The 6,000-nt window shown below is 43.4% G+C and overlaps 1 protein-coding gene across 3 annotated transcripts in view; it reads right to left on the reverse strand.

Moving 5' to 3' along the window:
* FAM168A (family with sequence similarity 168 member A) overlaps positions 1-5,638 on the reverse strand; it is a 206,907-nt gene extending 201,269 nt beyond the window's left edge. For all 3 annotated transcript variants that reach the window (XM_069553037.1, XM_069553039.1, XM_069553035.1), the window contains exon 1: positions 5,075-5,638. The gene's annotated coding sequence lies outside the window, so the exon portion shown is untranslated. The remainder of the gene's footprint in view (positions 1-5,074) is intronic.
* Positions 5,639-6,000: the final 362 nt, after the last annotated feature.

Here is a 6,000-nt window from a genome sequence, read left to right on the forward strand (position 1 = left end):
TCAGGTGAGGACCAATGTACCAGGTTGCCTTTTTGCAAAAAGATGCACAAAAATTCTGATCAGAGTAAAGCGACTTGCCAACACATGACATGAAGTTCTAAGTCAGTATTACAATGAATTACTATGTAGTAAATCTAAGATGCTGTTCTTTCACAGCTCACAAAGGTTGCTACTACCCACTGACTGACCCATATCTGGATAATCTGGTCATCCATAAATGCAAACTGGCTTCCTCTTGCCATCTAGACTACCCATATAGGTATGTGTGTGCATACTTACAGGAAGTTACTGAAGAAAATACATTTTTGAATATGTATATATAATATGCATGGGCTTCCCTGGTGGCTCAGATGGTAAAGACTCCACCTGCAATGCGAGAGACCCGGGTTCTATTCCTGGGTTGGGAAGATCCCCTGGAGGAGGACATGACGACCCACTCCAGAATTCCTACAAGAATCCCACAGGCAGAGAAACCTGGCGGGCTACAGTCCATGGGGTCACAAAGAGTTGGACACAACTGAGCAACTAAGCATATATAATATACATACAAATAAGAAATGTTGCTGAGTAAAGGGACTACAGACAATAACTTTGCTTCCTTTTACTTTTTTATAACTTGCAATTTCTATCATGAGCATATTATTTTAATTAATGGTGGAAGAAATAAAGCTCTTTTAAAATTAAAAAATAAGGATAATAAATAAGAATAAAGCAAGCTACAGAAAAATACTTATACATTTTTCTATTTATATAAAGTTGTAAAGGTATAAAATATACTGTATACATATTTGTTTCCTAAAATTATTTTTAAAAGGGAATGATTCACACAAAATTCAGGAAAGTGGTGATTACTTCTGAGGGACAAGGAAGGAAAGGAATCAATCATAAGAAGCTTTAAAGATACTAAAAATCTCCTTTTAAGCTGAGTAGCTAAAACTGAGGCCTTCAGTTTGCTATCAGTCTTTAAATTGAAGATTTATATTACACAAACTTTTATACATACGATTTCACAATTTGAAAAGAAGATATAAATAGGATTGAAGAATTAGAACTTCAGGTCTAAAACCCAAACTCTTCCACTTACAGTATAATCTTAAGTATTAAGACAAGTTTTTACTCTTCTCAGAGTAGTTTTTCTTCTTCTTTTATATGAGAAAGCTAACACTTAACATATGTTTAGTACTTTACTGTTTAAAGTTCCTAGACTATAGTACCAACATGCAAACATGTATATGCAGACAAACTGAGATAATAATACAAAGTAGTACCTCCTTAATAAATAACAGAACATAAATAACATAAATAACTAAGAACTCAATGGTAGGACACAAGAGGCTATTCATATTCTAGTCTTTTCCTGTCTAATAATATTAGCAACAACTAATACTATTTAATGTACTATATAACACACTGTATTAAATGCTTTCCATGGATTAGTTTGTTTAATTCTCAAGACAACCTGTGAGATTAGTCCTCTTATGCCCATTTTACAGATGAGACCATTGTGCCCAAGGTCACACTGCTAGTAGTAAATGGTGGACAGACTTCAGAATCCACAGTCTTGACCACCATATTAGTTTTGCCTCACTTTTCTCACCACTTTTTTTTTTTTTTTTTTGACTGCACCTTGCAGCATTCAGGATCTTAGTTCCCTGACCAGGGATCAAACCCATGTCCCCTGCATTGCAAGTGTGGAGTCTTAACCACTGGACCACTAGGGAAGTCCCTTCTCACTACATTTAAATCATCTCTCTCTCCTATGACACTGAAAGCTCCTTGACAACTGTTTTTTTGCTCATTTTCATTTTCCTCTGGCACTTAGCAGGCAATAAGTAAATAAACAGTGAACAAATATTTCACATATGTGCAATGTTTTTAGGACATAAAGTTATTTCAGGACATGATCTGATTTGTTCCCCTAGACAGCCTTCTGAAGTGTTAGTTTTTTTAATTTTTACCATTTTTAATTGTATTTAATCATAATATTTAATCGTAAAATTTAGTGGCAGTAAGTACATTCACAATGTTGTTTAAACATTACCACTAAGTACAAAAAGTTTTTAATAACTTTACTGAAATTATTCAGCTATCAAGTGGTAGAAAGGGAATTTGAAACCAAGACTCTCAACCTCTTAATTCACAAGCTATTCATTCAACCAATGTACCTGTATATAATACCTCCACTGCTCCTCTTGCTACCAGAATATTGGGAGAATCAAATGAGGTAAAGATACTAAAACACTTTATACACATTTCTACTGAACAGGTGAACACAGTTATGATTTAAAAAAAAAATCCACCAAAACATTTCTCCCAAGTGATTATTTTCCATTTTGAGTTCTCAAAAGCTATAGCTTTAATATAAATGTCCCACCTCTATATCAAGCCTGCAGATGCAATGGCTGGACCCCAGAGTAAAGTTACAAGGAGAAACGCTTGCATTAGTTAGATTACACTTTTATCAAATTACCAGTAACTGCTCAAACCTGATTTTCATTGTAACATAGAAAGCTTCCTCATAACAAAACATTTTCAATTCCAATGATTAAGTCCAACCTTCAACCATTCTGCCCATTTCAGAACGACAAAGAAAGATTCTTTATATTGGGTATTTTTATGTGCTCAATTGTGAAAGCCAAGGAAAATGGTTTATTTACGAGCTAAACTCTGAAGCTGGAACCAAAAACTAGATTTATTTTGATCCCATTGGTGCCAATTTTATCTTTACATCTCTCCTCATTTTTTCCCCAGTCTGAGCACTAATCAACAGCTACTTCATGTTTAACATATCATAGTTAATGCAATTAAGTCCAGAAAACTATTTCCCTAAAGATGTTTCCTCCATTAACATCCTTCTCTACCTTCCAGCATCACTATTCTGCCATAAGAATGAGCATATCATTAAGCTTTAAATAAAATTTCTGATGAATAAATGGATGTATTATTTTTGTAGTTAATGCAATATGCTTATATCTCCTAATAAATAAAATAAAAATGATTTTATGTTTTTATCTATATCTGACAGAATTCTAACCACCTGAATTCCTTTGGAAGAAAATTCAATCTATAGAAATACAATCCAATTATTTTAAATCTTATCAAGTAATGTCAAAAGAGAATCAAATGAAAAACTCCATCAACAGCAAACCATCTCACCAATGAATATTTATGACATTTCCATATTTCCTGTCTTATGTTTACATAAAGCGGTAGTGCCAAGCAGTAGTGCAGGATTATTAGCCTGCAATACAATGATGGGCCTAATTGCCTTGCAAACAAGGACACCAATAAATGGAGTCTTCAAGCAATCAATTTTAAGAGGGGGGAAAAAAAAGGCCTAAGCTCTTTCTGAATACATGCACGTTGCCTGACTAGGAAATAAATTCAGCCTCATATTTTTCAGTCTCATTCATCAGTTCTCAAGCAAGGAATGTTCCCTTAACTACTTAAGCTCATCAAATCTATTTAACACCAAATTTCAGGACTAATTTTTAAAACACACCTTGGGCAGAAAGAAGGCAGAGACATCAAACAGAAAGGTATCTATCACATTCCGGTTTCATCTTCTTCACCTTTAGTTATGACAGTGGGTTTTTCCCTCAACTTTCTTTTTAAAATACATGAATAATAGAAGATGCCTTCCCTCCTCAATTCTACCTTAACTGAAGCCCCACTCAACTTTACCCTTTGTGATGGTTTACTTCCACATGATACTAATACAAATGAAACAAAAACTAACAGCTTAAGAAGTCCTCTAGAAACCAGTCTTTAATGTACCTTCTCTGTCCCCTGCAAAGCCCCCCAACCATAGCCTCCAAAGCTGTCCATTTAAGTCCACTCCCAACCCTCTCCTGTCTCTTGGAGGCCATCCCAATCCTTCCTCTCCAAAATCATCCAATCAACCTCCTCCCAATATTGCTTACCACCCCTCTCCATCCTCCCTGCCCACTCCATACCAATAGCCCCAGGTTTCCCACTCCTCAATTAGCCCCATCTGCCACCTCACTATCATCAACCACCTCTCCAGTCCTCCTAGCTCATCTCAGACATTCCTTCTCCCAAACCGCCTCGGCCACCTTGGCCAAGGGACATCTTCTTCAAGATACCTTCCCCAACCTTGCTCACCACCTGCCACTATTCTTTTGGTGAGTCCAGCCTGGAAGCATCTTCTCTGCCCTCCGCCTCCATCCTGTACCCAGGGAGCCACCAGCAGTTTTAACATCACTCTAAATGCCATCCCGCTGTGTTCCCACCCCACCCCACCCCCAATTTCGATCCCTGTTTGCCCATTTGGGGCCTAACTTCTACTAATTTACCCCGTCCTGCCAGCTCACCCTCACACTCCCCTCATTGAAAGTCCCACCCCCACCAGCTCCTATTACAACTTCCATAAGCACTCCCCAGGAAAACCCCAAATTCTACCTCTTCTGCTCGCCTAACCCACGCTATTCCGTAAGTCTCAACAAATTTCACCACCCCAGATGGCAAGCGCCCACTTTAAGCTCAGGTCTCAACCCATGCCAAGCCCCTCACCCCCAGCTCCTACCTCCTCTGTCAGCCTGACGAAGGTCCACGCCACACTCCAGAATTAACCACCCCCCAGGGTCCTATCCAACTCTGCAGTCGCACTTTCTATTGAAATCAACCCCTTAGCCCGCAACCCGGCCCAGATCCCAAGCTGTCAATTGCTCCAGGCCAACCCCAAATCCACCACCCTCATTCAGTCCCCTCCCCCATTAAAAGCCATCCCACTCCAGTTTCACCATCCATTTCGCCCAAAACCATCCAAATTCCATCCCAACCCTACAATCCCATGCTCCTGTCCCAGGTCGTCTCCATTAAAAGTCCCCTCGCTTCGTCGCTCCCCCCGCAACCTGCTCGTGTCCCACCCTCACCCCACCCCCAGCCCGCGCCTGGACAAGTCTCCCTTGCCAGCCCGCCGTTCCATTGCGACCTTAACCCCCTTCCCCCAACCCGCGAGGGGGTCCGCAGCCCCCATTCCCATTCTCCCCAGTACCACCGGCCCAGGCTCAGCGAGAGCGGAGCGGGGAAGGGTGGGGGTGTATCTCCTCACCGGCGAGCCGCTGCAGGCGAAAACGGCGGCGGCGGCAGCTGAGGCGGCGATGCCCTTGTCTTCTCTGAAGGCTACAGAGGCGACGCTCTCGCTCCGTCGCCCGTGTCCAGTAAGGTGGCGGATGGCGCGCAGGGACCTGGAGCCGCCTCCTCCTCAGCGACTCGGCTCTGAATCCTCTGCAGTAGCCGCCGAGGAGCCCGACGGGTGGGGGCAGGGGACGCTGGGCTGCGGGCGAGGGAGGAGGAGGCTGAGGGAAGGGGCGGGGGACCGCTGAGAAGGGAGGGGAAGGAGGAGCCGGCGCAGCGCCGCGACACGTCCCACAGCCTCAGCTCGCCGGGACCACAACTCCCGGCATGCCCCGCTCCGCCCGGCGCGTCGCCTGCGCCTCTGACCGCGCGCCCGAAGCGGAGGGACCGCTCCCCCCTCGGTCACAGACAATGGAGTAAAGCCAACCATCCGCGGGCAGCTTTTGTAGACTCAGAGACCACACAGGAAGGAAGTTAGGTCACCCAGCAGCCCCATCTTCAAGGGACGATGTTTGCGGCGTCTCCAACCTCTTTACGCGCGCGCACACACCTCCACACAGCCCTAAGACCTCCTCCCGCTGGACTACACTTCCCAGCATGTCTCACAGCCTCTCGCCCTCTTTCCGGACCCTTCTCAGACCTGGTACTACAGTTCCCAGGGAGTGTGGTCCCCGTGAAATGCTGGGAGATGCAGTTCTCAGTTCTTCCTCCATGTTAAAAAAAAGAAGTGAAAGAGAGGGGAAAGGGAAGGAAATATGCCACCCAGCCGAGTACAGGCCTAGATGGGCAAGATCACCTGCATGCGAGTCTGTACTCTTCGAAATAACCGTTTACCACTGTCTCGCACCAGAACTAATGCAGCAGCTTCCTTCTGGTCTCCCTGCAAAACTAGACGACTTG

This window comes from Ovis canadensis, chromosome 15, assembly GCF_042477335.2.
Source record: "Ovis canadensis isolate MfBH-ARS-UI-01 breed Bighorn chromosome 15, ARS-UI_OviCan_v2, whole genome shotgun sequence".
Classification (NCBI taxonomy): domain Eukaryota; kingdom Metazoa; phylum Chordata; class Mammalia; order Artiodactyla; family Bovidae; genus Ovis; species Ovis canadensis.